Below are 17688 nucleotides of genomic sequence, written 5' to 3' on the forward strand. Positions count from 1 at the left end.
GCCAGAAGTGTGTGTTTGTAGGCTATCCTCACGGTAAAAAGGGTTGGAAATTGTATGACTTGGAATCGGGTGATATTTTTGTTTCGCGTGATGTCAAGTTTTATGAACGTGAGTTTCCATTTGTGGATAATGTTGGGGTTGCGGATACTCATATGGGTACGGATGATGTGTCTAATAACAATGTTAGTGTTGATATTGATTTTCTGGACGATCTCGAGCACGTGCTAGAGGTTGGTGAGGGCTCACTTAATCCCGATAATACTCATGATCCTACCAGCCCTGCTACGCCATTTACGGCTGTTCATAGCTCTGCCGAGGCTGCCCAAACTGCTGCTTCTGGCAGCCTGTACCACAACCCTGTTGCGGTGTCCACTGCTGGCCGCGGCTGCCACGCAGAGCAGTCTACTTCTGCCACTGTTCCGGACAGCAGCCCCCAGCCCGGTTCCACTACTGTTTCGGGCAGCAGTACACAGGCTGCTACGAACCCCCCTTCTACCTCTTCTTTGGATTTGGATCGTGGTCAGAGGCATAGACACCCTCCGGGTTGGCACCGTGATTATGTGGCACATACTGTTTCTCTTCCATGTCCATCTATCTCTCACAGTTCACCGCCAATTCCAAGCTCCTCGGGTACTCCTTACCCCTTAGCACACTTTGTGAATTGTGATAAATTTTCTATGCGACACCGTGCTTTTATTGCAGCTGTAGATACGGCAGTTGAGCCTCGCAATTTTAAAGAAGCTATGCAACATGAAGGTTGGAAAGAGGCTATGCGGAAAGAAATATCTGCATTGGAAGATAATGAAACTTGGGTCATGGCAACATTACCTCCGGGTAAAAAGGCTCTCGGGTGCAGATGGGTTTATAAGGTGAAACATAATTCCGATGGCACGGTTGAACGATTAAAAGCTCGTCTTGTTATCTTTGGTAATCATCAGGTTGAGGGTGTTGACTACACTGAAACATTTGCTCCCGCTGCTAAGATGGTCACTGTTCGTGCTTTCTTAGCTGTTGCTGCGGCGAAAAATTGGGAACTGCATCAGATGGATGTTCACAATGCTTTTCTTCATGGCGATCTTGATGAGAAGGTGTATATGAAGCCTCCCCCTGGCTTTCATGGCACCAAACCTAGTATGGTTTTTCGTCTTCGGAAGTCTTTGTATGGTCTCCGACAAGCACCTCGTTGTTGGTTTTCTAAATTAGCCGGTTCTCTAAAGAGGTACGGTTTTTTGCAATCGTACTCTAACTACTCTTTGTTTACTATGCAATCTGGATCTGTTCAACTTAGTGTTCTGGTGTATGTTGATGATTTGATTATCTCTGGTAATGATCCTTTTGCTATTTCAACATTCAAATCATACTTGAGAGACTGTTTTCATATGAAAGATTTGGGTGTGTTGAAGTACTTTCTTGGTATTGAGGTTGCGAGGAGTCCGGAAGGCATATTTTTATGTCAACGGAAATATACACTTGATATTATTGCAGAGTCGGGTTTGTTAGGGGCCCGTCCGGCAGGTACTCCTATTGAGCAGAATCATACTCTGGCTAAATCAGAGTCCCCTCTTATTATTCATCCTGACATGTATCGGCGTCTTGTGGGTCGTTTGATTTATTTGTCTTTTACTAGACCTGATTTGGCTTATGCGGTTCATATCTTGTCTCAATTCATGCAACAACCGCGTCAAGATCATTGGGAGGCCGCCCTTCGTACGGTGCGTTACTTGAAAGGATGTCTGGGTCAGGGAATCCTAATGAGTGCAAATTGTGATTTGCATATTACAGGTTGGTGTGACTCAGATTGGGCTAGTTGTCCTTTGACGAGATGATCAATTACGGGTTGGTTGGTGTTCCTTGGTGGTTCTCCTATTTCTTGGAAAACTAAGAAGCAGGATACTGTTGTTAAGTCTTCCTCAGAGGCCGAGTTCCGTTTAATGTCCAAAACTACCGATGAGTTGAAATGGTTAAAGGCTCTTCTTCTGAGTTTGGGTGTCTCGCATCCCCGTGCTATGAGTTTGTTTTGTGACAATCAATCTGCATTGTATATTGCGCAGAATCCGGTTTTCCATGAGCGTACCAAACATATTGAGGTGGATTGTTATTATTTTCGTGATGCGATTCAGGACGGTATCATTAGTCCGTCTTATGTGAAGACAACGGACCAACTCGCAGATATTTTTACTAAAGCTCTCGGCAAGCAACAATTCATGTATCTTCTAGGCAAGTTGGGCATTTGTGACTTGCATGCTCCAACTTGAGGGGGGGTGTTGAGGCCTAATATTGTACTTAGTATTGTATTTAGTTAATGGGCCGATTTATGTTTATAAGGCCTAATCTCTTCTATTAGGGTGTATTTATATTTTGTGCAAAGGCTAATACAATATACAGAAAATATTCATTCTCTAAATTCTGTCACCATACCTTGGGGGTTTGAGGTATGAGTTTGAAACTCTTAAAATCATAAAACAAACATAAGGTATGGGTTTAAAACATTCTAAACCCATACCTTATACCTTAGTTATGTGAACCAAACGCCCCCTGAATGGTTTGTAATGTTGATTCATTTTTCAACAATACTACTCCTTTGTGTATACTGGTTAGTTTTTTTTTTTTTTTTTTTTTTTTTTTTTTTTTTTTTTTTTTTTTTTTTTTTTTTTTTAATAACAAAAGAAGGGTTTCGCATGGTATTAATTGTCTTCTTTGTTGGTAATTGGTGGGAAATATTACAAAATAGATAACACACTCTAATTTCATTTCATTTAGAACATCATACTTAAAATAATAGAAAACATTTGGACAAATGTACTCATTCACAGCAAATCAGGCCCAATATGCATTAGGGTTGCTAAGAGGGATGATTGGGCCTATAAGTGTTTTTGAAAACTTGTGGGATAGTATGGGCCATCAATAGTTTACCATCAGGGCCCAAGTAAAGGTTAATACTTCCTCCGTTAATGGTTAATTACAACAAAGGAATATTTTATATCTCACAAATAATACCTCTTTGTTGCAATTAACCATTAACGGAGGAAGTAGTTTAAGCTCATTTTTATTACTAGTATTACAAGTTAAAAAAAAAAAAAAAATAGAGAAACAGGAAAGAAAATCACACAATTGCAAGATGAGCAGATGACAAGGCGCAGAGAAAGAAAAGGGAGTTGATGTATATTGAAAATTTGTGTATGATACAAGAAGGCCCCTTATTCAAACCGTTCTTACGAGCCGGTTGTAGCCATATGCATTTCGGCCATGGACAAAATTAAGTGATCCTACTTATGGAGTATATATATATATATATATGTAATATGTTACACCTCCATTTCTTGCTTGTTTCTATCTTATGAATTGTTGACGACGGAGGAATTACGTACATGCAAAAGATTGTATTTCATTTGTTCTGTCTTATGGGGCTCAGTGGCATGATGGGCCTGGTGTCTCGTCCATCTCTATTTCAAATCCCTCAGCAGCCAGCCATTTCTCCTTGTACACATACCACTTTGCACAGAACAAGAATAATACAAAATTCACCAAACTTATGATTGCCAACAACCAATAGAAGTTGTATAGCCGCCCTTCGTTGAGGTTGTCCGCCAACCAAGGCGTAGTGTGGGCAGTTACTGAGTTCACTAACGAAACCACCACCGTGCTTAAGAAAAACCCTAGGGCTAGTGTGCTTAAAAACAACCCTGTGCTAATAGTCTTCATTCCCTTTGGACATTCTCTTAGGAAAAAATCTAGCTGTCCTGCATATATCATGGCTTCTCCAGCACCAGTTAATATAAACTGTGGAATCAGCCAGAATACGGATATTGGTACAATCGCGTTTGCATCATGCTCTAATCCATGGGACTTGGCCACGTGCAACCTTTTGATCTCAGTGAGGGCAGCCACCCCCATCGCGACTGTGGCAAAAAATAGGCCAACACCAACACGGCGAAGGGGTGAGAGGCCTTGTGGGTTTTTGAACAACCGAGCTGCAATAGGAGCCACAAGACGGTCATAAATAGGGACTGTAAGGAGAATACTAGCAATGAGGAAGGCCGTCATTGAGGCTGGTGGGATTTGGAATTTAGAACCAATGTGACGGTCCATAGTCACTGCTTGTGACACGGAGAATGTAGTCATTTGAGCATGAACAGTCCAAAACTCTATTGTTGTAGCCCAAATTGGAAGCATTCTTACGAGCATTTTCACCTCTTCTACATCGGTCAATGTCATTAAGTCCCATTTGCTTACCGAGGCCAAGTCTTCGCCCATTTCAGCTGTCTTTTATGGCAGCCCTGTCCAAAAACCTATATATTGATCAAGAATTATAAACGTTAGTTCTTCAATTATTGTATTAACCAATTATATTAATAAATATCTAGGTCAAACACATGAACGCCAAAAAATGAAATAACAAGTTGGGACAATAATAGATGATAGTCTATGAATTAGGGATAACTAGGTGGATCATACAATTAAGTTGGGAATAGTAGATAGTACTGTTATAGGATTGGCATACCAAATCATATGCAGCAGAAAAGAAAATTAATTCAACGAATTAGATTATAATTAGGTGAACAAGATTATTTAAATAAACTTATTGCCGTATGTAGAAAAAAAAATAAAGTGCTGGGATCATCTATAGTGTTGGTTACTTGAGGGACAAATACTTTGAAAAAAGGGGATCCAATGAATCTAGCTAGCAAACTGTGCAGCATCGACGACTAAATTATCACGAGTATTACTATTTAATTAAAATTATTAATGAGGGGCAATTTGCGAAAATCAAAAGAGTAGATTCCTAGTGAAGAAATGAATATTCAAAGAGTTTGAGAGTGGGCGGTGTGTACGCTAGCATAGAGCACAGCTAAGAGAAATATGTCACACTCTCTCTCTTTCTTGTATTCATCTGTTTGTTTATATAACTGGGGAGGTCATTTCTCTCGTATTGACATTGAATAAAACAACCAAGCCCCCCCTCATCTTTGTAAACGTGCACTGTGTTTTGCGGGTGACATGCCACTCTACTTACGTGCTTGCTCGTGACTGACACATTATTCCAAATTCAACACCTTCCTGCGAGTAAATTACTCTAGAGTTGATCTTAACATATTGATCTACTATATCTATCCCGGTTAGGTCTAATAAAGTACGAGTTTGGACAGTCTAACTAAAAATGTGTTTTTACGGCGAAAATTAAATCTAGCTTATGGCTTTAATAGCGTGACTATAAAATGAACTAATCAATTGTAGTAGCAAAAGTATAAAGTATGTGAGAAAAGTAGTTAACAAAATCAAAATCAAAATCACTGCTTCTAAACATATTTGTGCAAACAGAGCCATTGAATACCATTAAAATCTTCAAAAGACAAAAGTTAAGTTTGACCAACTTTATAGAATCATAGGAAAGAATCTCCGAGTGTTTGATCATAATTGATGGATGTGGTGTATGGAAATATCTAAGTAGCAGCCAAAAAAAGTTAGAAAAGTAGTGGTTTGTTGAATTTTATGCCAAAGAATCTGATCTGAATCTTTACAACACTAGTATGGAGAATCTTAAACTTGGTGCCTCACTCTCATAGACAAACCAGTAACATTTTTCCAAAACTTGTCTTGACATTATTAGGTTAAAAGTTAATAAAGCAGACAAATACAAATTTATGTTATGTGGTCACAACAGCCAAACTTAATTTTTAGGTGGTCACCCTCAGATTGGGATGTGCAGCCTCTCTGTTTCTTACCTATTTACCTTTAATTTGATTCATGCATTTAGGATTTCAGTCCTTAACATCACATGGCTCACTTCTAATATTGAAAATAATAATAATGACATTTTTGTTTTTTATTTTTTTTTTAAAAAAATTGTGTTCTATCCAATACGTAATTACGTAGTTGTTTCACTACAAGAATAAACATTTTATTTACTATCTACGAGCAGTTTAAATTTAGTTTGAGTGTACTATGATAATTTAGTAGGGTTGGACTTTGTTCTAATTCAAGACAAGTGTGTGATTTAAATGGTATTTAACGGACAATTATCAATGACGCTACATCTTTATGATTTATTTGTGAGTTTCGATGAGAAACAAATTGATATTGCTAATTCATGCAACGACATTTCATGTAAATTTATTTTGTTTATCAGTATGTGTAATACTAAAACCCTTGCCTAACTAAAATAATTGAAATAGTTAATCCAGATAAGAGCTAACAAAATGAGGGACTATCATTCACTTAACATGATAATCCTAGTGGCTGATGTTAATGTTTTAATACTCTTCTTAAATTAGCAAAACAAATACATAATAATGATAGTTTGTCTCTGTTAGATGGATGAATATATATAAATATATATGGTCCATATATACACAATATATCATACTAGGATGTATGATGTATCACTACTTGCCACTTACTGCCAGCTAATTAATCAGTAACCATCCCTGATTCCCTGCCCAACCATGGTCTATAACGTTTCTAATTTATTATTTTTAATAACTAATTGAATCTTTTTTTTTTTTTTTTTGAAGGGAATAACTAATTGAATCTTAATATAATACGGAGTAGTAGTTTTTCTACTGATTTTTTAGATATTTGTAAGAAGTTTTGTACGTAGGACAAACTATCTGAAAACACAATTTAACTAATATGAGAAGTGCACCTAATCGGCAGATAATTACAAAACATTCCAATAATGCAGCCTAATAAGTTTCACTAAACATGCAATAAGAGTAAAGATGATTGGTATTTAAAAAGACGAATCTAACTTAATTTCACATGAGTAAATATTTGTAACCTAAACGAAAAAAAAGGACAAGAGTATGAAAACAGACCTGAATTGCTTGCTGTGAGGAAGTTTTTGCTTAGATTTAACACTAGTTTGTGCAATTTCATCAACGGTAAAGAGTTGAGAAGAGTCAGCAGGCAGTTCAACCTTTCTCTTTCTCCATGCCGCGACAACGACTGCACCTACTTGAGAGAGAGGGCTACCAGCAAGCTTCTTAAAACGGTATTGTTTAGTTCCCAAAAGGAACACTATTAGGCAAACCACTACAGCACAAGCGCAAATTCCATATCCCCACTGCCTTCCCAAATTATCTTCAATGTACACCAACACTGTAACTGCTGCTAGTGACCCAAAGCTTACTATGAAATAGAACCAATTAAAGAATTTTGTCATCATACTTCTTTCATCCTTGTCCTTGTCATCGAATTGATCTGATCCGAACCCTGATACACTCGATTTTAGACCACCTGTTCCTAAGGCTGTCAAGTAGAGTGCTAGGTGGAGAACACCAAGTTGCGTCCCGTTGGCTTTAATACACGTTGAGGAGTTCTCCGGGCATGGGGGTGGACGCAAATTCGGAATTATAGTTGATATGGTTAATATTGTCACACCCTACACAATCAACATATACATACTTTCAGTTTCAAGCAATACATAATTATTATTAATTAGGGTCATTTCTAATATATATATATATATATATAAACAAATCATACAAACTGTTTATATTAGAGTTATGATAGATCAAACGTTATGTATTGGCCAATTGAATTATTCTGTGCATGATTAATTTTTTTTTTTGAAAATATAGTATTATTACTAAAATCATCATCACATTCATCACTATGATTGAATGGTAAATTTCACTTTCCAATAAAGGAGTTGATTCAATATGTAACATTCGTGAGCTTTTTAAATAGGAAGTCTTTATTTAGACGCATGGTCCATATTCATAAATTCAATTGATAGTATTGGGGAAAAGGGAATCTTTTTAGAGCGTATTTTATTCATCTGATTTCATTTTACCCTTATCTTAGCTTATCTAAATTTACCTAATTTAACTTACTGAAAATTTGTATGTAATTTGTCTTATCATAAATTATTTTCTTGAACTTATCTTTTCTTACACAAGTGAAAATAAGTTAAATGAAAAAGGCTCTAAACCTATTTCATAAAGAAAGATGTTAAAAAAAAGGTTGTGATCTTAATTAATTACCAATGCTTGGACTGTGGCGAAGATAGCAATGGTTAAGTACCTGTTAAACAAAAATCCAAGAATAAAAGGAATCAGAATACTATAATTAAGCAATCAATATCAAAAACATATTGTGTTTTTAAATAAATGCTACTTCTTGGAGGGCTAGTGACCAACAATTTTAGGGATAACTCATGAATCATGTCAATTTTTTTTGTATATTGCGTTTTTTGAATTTTTATCATGGAGAATATAGACCACGCTTTTTATAAAAAAAAATTTAAATGCAATTTGTGGAGCTATTGGGAGGGCTTAGAGTTACTGTATACGTAACTTTTTTTTTTACAGGTACTAAAAGTCTAAAATTCAAAAGAAATGTTGGAAGAGGGAGAAACAAACCGGCCAAGAAAGGTGTCAGCAATGAAACCACCAAGGAGGCAGAGCATGAAGGAGGTACCGAGGAAGTTGGTGACCGTGTTAGCCGAGGTAGCATTCCCTAAATGCATTACCCCGGTTAAGTATGTTACCAAGTTAAATGCGATCCCTAGTGTTATCAACCTCTCACATGTCTCCACACCTGGTCCACGAAAAACAAATCCAAATTAGATGTACTTTCAAATAATGCGACAATTATATAACGAGCATGTTCTTTCTTGAAAACAAACAGACAAACTTAAGCGGGAGAATGAAATATAAGGATAAGAAATGGCGACCTAAAATCATGGCGGAAGGAATCCAACCGCCAGTCTTACTGCGGTTAGCAGGAAGACCTTTGTAGTCCCAGGCATCACTAAGAGTTTTTTCCAAAATCATCAGTTACGGGAAGAGCCATTATTATTTTGGAAGTGAGTTGCACTTTGTTGTTTGAGCTATATTCTTGTTATGAGGAGAAGAATATAGGAAACGAAAGTAGTAAGCAAGGTAATAGGAAAAGAGAAACAAGGGAAATGTGATATATTCACGTTAAAGAGGAATCCAATCCCTTTTATAGCAGTGGCTTAGGGAAGACTCTCCTAAAAATGTATCCTACGTGTTGTGATACACAATAGGACCCACTTTTATTTGTTATAGAATATACTAACTGTATTACGTGACTGCATCTTACTTTAATGGTCCATTCATTTACATAATTTACGGCCGAGAATCAAGAGTGGACCTTAACAGAAACAGAGACAGAGGAGGGTTGTTATTGGGGTAGGATAATTATATTATTGCTACATCCTACATAGTACTTACTACATACCATGGTTTTAAAGGATTGTAAAATTAACAATACTGGTAATAATATACGAGTAGCAAAGTAAGTTAGGTTTCCACTAGTGTTGGAAAAGTGTTTGTTACTTTTGGAAATCTCCTCCAATGTTGGGTCCAATGCACCAGGAAAAGTCAGAAAAAGGCTGTTTAAAAGTAGTCATATTGATTTTGGGCATCTGCCAACCGTTCATGGTGCTCATTTTATCATTATGCTAGTACTAATTGCATTGCATGCATGTTTTTATTTCCATTTTTTTGTTCACTACTCACTAGTCATCTAGGGCTATTTTCGGAAACTTCATACAGCGTAGGTCAACCTATATGTTCCTTTACTTCATTTTCACCAAATCATAACACAAGCTTCCTATAGCCTTCCCACATAAATTCTGAAAACTTTTTTTTTTCTTCCTTTTGGATGGTATTGAAAAGTCTGTATTTACTTATTACTACCTCCGTTACAGGTTATGACAACAATTAGACAATTTCCCTCTCTACTTTATGTCAAATCGTTGCACATAACCTTTAAAGGAGGGAGTAGTTAGTATTATATACTAATAACAACTTGTTTTCATTGTAAATTGATGAACTTATTTCATTCATTAGCTCTATGAATAATCTCTTTTATAAAAAAAAAAATACATAGTATTTAAGAATCCTCTTTACAGAGCTATATATTTTATTACGAAGTGTTAATAGTGGCACACTCTAATAAACTTTTAACAACATATTCATACATAAATGATGGGGAAATGGCAATGGTTCATAGATGTTTGGTGTAAATGAGCATTGGTTCATATAATAACATATATTAGTGTAAACAGTGTTTATTACTTTTGAATAAAAGGAATAAACAGTGGAAAAAAAAAACTACAACTACTACAAGTGTTATATATATATATATATTTGCAAATAAATTAAAGAAGCCATTGCGTACGTCAAGGATTCTTGGATATAACAAATCATACAAGCTCAATTGTCTGAGCTGCTTCATCATCAAGGACCTTCACAGCTCAACATATGTCAAAAGCCTATGGAGCACCTAGCTCTATACGACTTTCCCACCACAAACCTCGGATTTAATTAATTAGAAATATAGAACATGATTTTTTTTTCTTTTTCTACATTAATCAATTTGAATGTTCCAAATTAAAGTTGAAGTTCCAATCATAAATAGAATTAATAAGTAATCAACATTTTTATTGGTCAAGGTTAAGTTTAAGTGGCCTTTAACAACTATATGGTGACATCTATAAGAGTAAATATTAAACAGAGGCCAGAGGGCCAACTGACAAAATTGAAAATAAAGGAGTTAATTAAAAAGTAAAAAAATACGTTAAATATTTTTTAGTATCTTATGACTGGTGATTTTTAGTTTCTAATTTAAGCTTTTTTACACTATATGCAACAATTTAGTTTACATCATTGTATTTTGAATGCCAATATGATTCTATATTATCAATACATACATCAAATTAAGAGGATGTATAATCGTTAAAATAATGTAATAATTAAGGGCATGCGATTGCAGAATATTAAAATTTAGGAGAATCATATATATCAAAGTTAATAATTACATCATGGGTTACAACTTATAAACCCCAATATTATAATCCATAAACAATAATTGGAATGATTAATATGGATAGGTTATTGCTTAAAAAAGAAAAGTCTATCCTATGAAGTTGGCATTGTTGCAAAGGAAACTTTACTTATAGAGAAGAATTAAGGGAGATCCAGAAAAATAAGTAAAACCAAGAGAATATGAGGAAAGACAGATGATTCACTTATTGAAGAAAGGGTATATACAGGAAACATCAAATAATTAATGTGCTACTAATTAAATTAAGTCAAATGGCTTGAAATCATTAATATAGTAATATTTAAGTTTTGTATGTAGCCAGCTCTTTCAGGAGATCCAAAAGGCAATGGGATTCCATCGACCACCACAATACAACTTGATTCTTCTTTATAAAACGTCATTAATTATTTATACTTAATATATATTATTATACAATCAATTATTGAGATGTTGAGTTTCTTATTGTTTTTTCTTGGGGGGTATGAGTTGTTAAACTTCAATTCTTACTTAGCTTAATTGGACATGCATTATAATTTCATTATTTGGACTGACGTAGAGTGTATATATTGTTCCCTTCAATATAAGATTACACCTAGATAATTGCCGTTGATATATAGTAAGTTTAATTTACGTACTAGTCCTATGTCTAATGCACTTCCTAATTACGTTGTATTTTTCTTTTGTCACAAAACTAACTTCGATCAAGTAGTCTGGTCATGTGAATTTTTTTTTTCAATGTACTTATTAGTTATCTAACTGTTTGATTAAAGAAGAATATTTATCATAGTCCACTTTACATGGAAACATACACCCTTTAAACAGCAAACTCTATGGAAAATTTTGTGTATGTCAACAAATTAGATTGATTGAGGAAGGAACTCTGATCTAGTTGAGTTATTAAACTATTGAAGAGTTGAAGAAAGGCTTAGAAGAAGAAAAAAGAATCATCAATTGAAGGGCAGACAGAGCGCGTGTGGTGTACTTTCAGTGAGAGCCACTAAAAAAAAGTTAAAATAAATCCACTAAGGAGATGGGTTGACCGATTAATTGTCCAAAATCCAGATGTAGCGATGTAATTAGGCCCAAAGCTTTTGGAATACGAAAGTCAAATCTCCTACAACTAAAGATTCTTTGCAGTGTTGTAGGGGTGGCAAAAGTGAATCATTTTGGGTCCCCTTTAATTAAGCTCTTATCTTTCAATGTTTCTTTGCATAATACAGTATGGAAAACATCCAGGAAAGACCAACGAGGAGCAATTATCACATGGTATTTATTCCCTCTTAAACTAATTAGGCTATACTATGTTCATCTTATTTAATAACATTAATCTTATCTTAATATTACATTGGTTATTCAAAACTTTTTAAGGGTGCACCATGCATGTTTTAAATCTCCAACCTCCATACGGAACAGTTTTATTCTTAAATTTTTTTTCAAGGATGGAAGGGTGTTATATATTGGAAGCTATAGGCTAGAGTAGTATATTCTCTAGAGAGGATAAAAAAATAAGGATAGAGTTTGATGATGGGTAAAAAACTGTAAATGAAAAATCCAACGTGAGAAAATATGCGTTATGCTTGGGAGGCATCATGCATGTTTCTCGGTTTGCGACATGAGTAAGATAGACCCATTGGGACAACTTAAGGCCGGGACATTATATAACATGATTCCTTCAATTTTTATTTTTTAATTAAGAAAGGATTCCATCAATTTACATAGCCTATAAGCATTAAATTTACACTTGAAAGTCGTAAAAAGTTAAGAAATCGTCAAAATACAAACACTAATAACACTGATTTACGTGTGTTTTTATCATGAATTCCTAATTTTATACAATTTCCAAGAGTATATTTAATGCTTATATATAGCCCTTAGGGCTACATATAACATTACCCTTTAATTATAATTAAGGTATTCCCTTTTCCAAATTCAGAACAAGACTAGCTTGCCCCAGTTCATACATTTATCAGTATATCAATATATATATATATATATATATATATATATATATATATATATATATATAATATATATATATATATATATATATATAAGCATGACAAACAAACCAATATAAGTTAATTTTTAATTTGTTATTAGTATTATTTATTTATTTTATGGAGTTGATGAGTATTTTATTAGTTTCAAACACACATAATCAATCAAATTATTTGTTAAAAATTGGCTTTTTAATATTTGATTAGATGCATACCCGAAAAGAATAATTTTGATCTATCATTTTTCTTGGTTTCTTATTATGGAAATTCGTTTCAATGTACCAAGAGGTCATTTAATGCCTAGACCGGGGCCTCAGTTTATGTAATTCTAGTTGGATTATTGGGTTTGTGATACTATGCATCATTTTCGTACATCAGTGGTCTAAAATTTTACAAGCGAACAACTCATTATCAAATACTTATATTTAAATTAGTCATACTTTTCTAAATTTAATAATTTATACAAAGTAATGTCTATATATACATACAAGACTAAAAGTAAGAATTATATATTATAATTATAAATAAATAAATAAAAGCGATGGTGTAGTAGTAGTAAAATTTTACTATAGGGGAATGAAGTCAACTGCATTCGTGGCATCGTCCAGAAGATGTTGATCTGTTTGCCGTCAGTGTAAGGATTAAGGAGCCGAATACAACTGTATATGTTAGTAATAATCCTCAAATTGATTCGGTAAGCTAAGAGACCAAATTATTGTATAATACTGATTCATCGCATACAAAGTACTAATTGTGAATAAACAAATGAACAATGATACAATTAACAAATATGAAAATTATACGAGTAAAACAATCAAAACTAATTTAATAGTGTGACGTGAATATCCGACCCTGATTCTACCGTGATGTGAATATCCGACTGTGGATCCAAATACCGTTATTTAATTGTTTTTTAGATGCCTTTTGCTCTTTCTCTAAAGGCATCTCAATTAAAATATAATTAAAGACGATTAAAACTTGTTTACACGTAAATGATTCAATTAGATGATGACCGCATCACTTTTTTAATTAGCACCTCCCTCAAACATAAACTATGTAGATAAGTGTCGTGGAATCAGCTGATGCAATGTGTGTTCAAATTTAAATTTGGAAGGTCAATTGATTGGATTTGTTTAGGAATTTATAATTCTACATATGATACGTTTATAAGAAACTTAATTGCTAAATTACCATTTCAACTAAATTAGTTTGTGGCTGCTTGTTCATTATTACAAGGTACGTTGAATTTTGGGCTCACCTCAAACCCAATTTATCCTAGTCGCCACGAGAATTCAAACTCATCAGGTTGATCTCCCTCTTGGAATTTAAAGGGAACTACTTCACCATCACCTCTGCTCAAGTTAATTGCACCCCATTAATTAGCTTATATTATTTGACGAAATCTCAATTCTTCTAATTTATTTTTAGCCAAGAAAATTGTTTATATGCATACCTGTTGAAGTATAATTAACCTTTCCAAATCTATTTTCCAAATAACACAGGTAATGTCATACGTTAATAAAAGAAGAGAAAGCCCTAAACAATTTATATATATCTAATTACTCTTTTTATTGCAAAATAATTTAATTTTGGAATAAAACCTCCTTTTTTAGACTTTTGTGAAGTGGACTTTTTCTTGGTGATGAGTGTGACCCAAACATGTATTTAACAATGTCAAACTTATAGTTCAACTTGATGTTTTTCTTTTCTTTTTGCTGAATTTTGCTTAATAGTTTTAATTTGTTAGAACTTACTAGTATTTTAACTCAGCTATAATAAGAGTCTGTTCACATTTATTTAATTTCAGTTCACTTCAACTCCTAGTTTCCCTCTCTAATAAAATATTCATTTCAGCTCAGTTCAATTCAACTCCAATCAATTCAGTTCAGCTTATTTCAGTAAATGTGAACAGACCCTTAGTTGAGGTAAACATATTCGAAAGGACTTTTTGTCAAAAACTATCTAATTTAAACCCAGATTTTGTGAAAAAATACATAATAGAGAAAAAATTGTAATAAACTACCTAATGATTGTAAATAAACTACCTAAAAAGGTAAAATATTGTAAAATACTACCTATACCGGATTTTCACCGTTGACCAACCTCAAAACACCCTCAAAACCACTGCTTTTATTCCCAAAACGAACACAACTTGTTTGAAATCACCTCCACCAACCACACCTAAACAAACTTTCAACCCCAAACCACCACCTCTTACCCCAAATGGCAAATACCACTATCCTGGAGCACTAATCTACCCTCATCACCAACTCAGAATATCCTCCAACTACCTCAAAAAATAACCTTACCACCTTGAAAACCAACCCTCATGGTGGTTTCGAGGGAGTTTTAAGGTGGATCAACGTCGTAATTAAGTCAACGGTGAAAATTCGGTCAAAGTTAGTATTTTACAATATTTTACCTTTTATTAGGTAGTTTTTACAACATATTTTTTATTAGGTAGTTTCTCACAAATTTAGTTTTATAAGTTAGTTTATCACAAAAAGTCCTATTCGAAATTGTCTTTGTCATTTGTATATGATTCTTCTCAAAAGGGTAATTTTTTTTCAGTATTCTATATTAATTTTTAATGCCTTGTTATTGAATTTATAGTCAATATTATTGAAATGATACAAATAAAAGTGTATATGCACAATCTTTGCAAAACTCTTGAAAGGGATTTTTCCTCTATTTTGCATCGGCTCTTCCAACATTTTATAAGATATAAGTAGGTATCACGAAATAGTGTAATACTCATCGATTGATAATCCTTTCAGACTTCGTAAAATCGTAAGTATGCATGGACTGTAATTGCGCCCTAGCACTTGGCCGACTTGTCATATATTTATTAAAAACTACATATATAGTATATATATGAACTTGGTAAATCATTAGATTGCACAATATAATAAATATGACGTAGAAGATGGAAAATGACAATCTACTAAAAGAATAAAAAGGAAATTGACAAGAAGTACTTGACAAAATTTACAATAATCTTTTAGGTATAAATAAAAAGATTAGAGGAATAGATAATAGAGGATGATTGGTGGTTAGAAAGAGTTGTGGACTGAAAGTGTTTGAGCAAATTTATGTATAATTTGAGTCAACTACTCAAAATAGTGTGATAAGGAAACATGTAATATTGTATATGTGCTTGTCACCTTTGAAGGTTGCCATGAGCCATTATAAAGAACTTGTATATCAATCAATCGCTTATATCTTATCCTATCATTATACCTTAGTTATGTATGAATAGTTCGTCACATAGGTCTCCACTAGAATAACCTTAATCAATTTATTCATTATTATTTCATTTTTTGTATCTTGATCATATGTTGAGAAGCGGAAATTCAAGTATAACTAGTCTAAATAATTAGTTCATTCTGATGTAACTGCTGTTCTTGCTTCAGACTTAGTTTCTGATTAATTTAATTCGAATATTTTCTGTCAAAAAAAAAAAAAAACTAGTCTAATTAAAATAATTACTACAATTATCTCAACATTGTAATTTATGCTATGAAAACTATTCTCGGTGTGTGCTTCCATGTTTTAATTTGTGTTAATGATAGCTTATCTAAAATACTACATACAATTATACAAATCGAATAATAATTGGAATTTTTATTTTATTTTACCAAAGTTTTGGCATTCTATCCTTTGGGTATTGTACAACAATCTTAATTAAAAGCATTATCCAAAGCTTTAATCAATTATTCGACATAGTATACATACAAATTCTTCCACATATCTTGTTCACATAAATTTATTGTAAACCATTAATATTAGATCCGTTATAGTCGTTTTATTAATAAAAAAAAGATTATTATGTTAAAATAAAAATTATTATGTTAAACTGAAAGTCATTGTGTGTAAAAGTTAATTTTTTTTAATGGACTTTATAAAATACTGGTCAATTGAATAACAAAGACAACTATGTTAATATTTGTGAAAATTTGAGAACAAGGATAAAGAAAAATAAAATCTTTTTGAAAAAGCAACATATCAAATGCTGATCTTATAATTATCGCAAAGTATTCGGTGAGTCTGGCTTCATCATGAGTTCGGGCATGTTCGGCAAAATATAGCTATAAAGGTAGCTATAGCTGTGGAGGTAACTGTTAGCTGTGTAGGTAGCTGTTTTCTGTCAACAAGCTGTTAGCTGAGAATAAATAATTTAGATATGAGTGTTCGGTAAAGTAGTGGTTGACTAGCTGTCACATATAAAAATCAATATTTTATTTTTAAAACTATAGATTAAATTTTCAACAGGTACAAATTTCAAAAGCTAATCTTTCTAACTTTTCACAAAAGCTACCTCCACCACTAAAAGCTACCCTAACCGCTACTTTGCCAAACACTCACATTTTTTGTTAAAAAGCTACTCAAAAGGTAACGCCGAACACGCCCTTTATCCAATCATACATATATAACTAATATGTAATGCTAAACTTTTAGCCTAGGCACGAGACAACAACACATGACATTTCAACTTTTCGCCAAGTGTCGCACCACGTTGGATTATTTAGATATACTTCATAGGATAAAATTGTTTAGTTTAGAATTTTATTTTCAATCAAATTTGAATTAAATTTAAGTTAAAATTGTTAATTTAGGGTTCGTTTGACATTGCTTTGGTTTTCTGTTTTTTGTTGTATAAAAGTATATGATATATGTCACATAATGAATCAAAAATTATTTAAACTTATTAAAATCATAATAATTTGAAAACTGACAATAAAAAAGTGGAAACACCTTTTTCTTGTTTCTTGTTTTTGGTTTTTAGTTTTTCAAAAAACAAGAATGAAACTAAAAACCAAAAATGATGCCAAACAAGCCCTTATTGTTCTATTTTTGATAAACTACCAATAAATATCCCGTTCAAAAAAAAAAA

The 17688-nt window shown here is 33.3% G+C and overlaps 1 pseudogene; it reads right to left on the bottom strand.

The window, feature by feature from the left end:
• Positions 1-3139: 3139 nt before the first annotated feature.
• LOC110719053 lies at positions 3140-8926 on the bottom strand (annotated as a pseudogene).
• Positions 8927-17688: the final 8762 nt, after the last annotated feature.

The sequence above is a fragment of the Chenopodium quinoa genome, unplaced genomic scaffold, assembly GCF_001683475.1.
Source record: "Chenopodium quinoa cultivar QQ74 unplaced genomic scaffold, ASM168347v1, whole genome shotgun sequence".
In the NCBI taxonomy this organism is placed as follows: domain Eukaryota; kingdom Viridiplantae; phylum Streptophyta; class Magnoliopsida; order Caryophyllales; family Amaranthaceae; genus Chenopodium; species Chenopodium quinoa.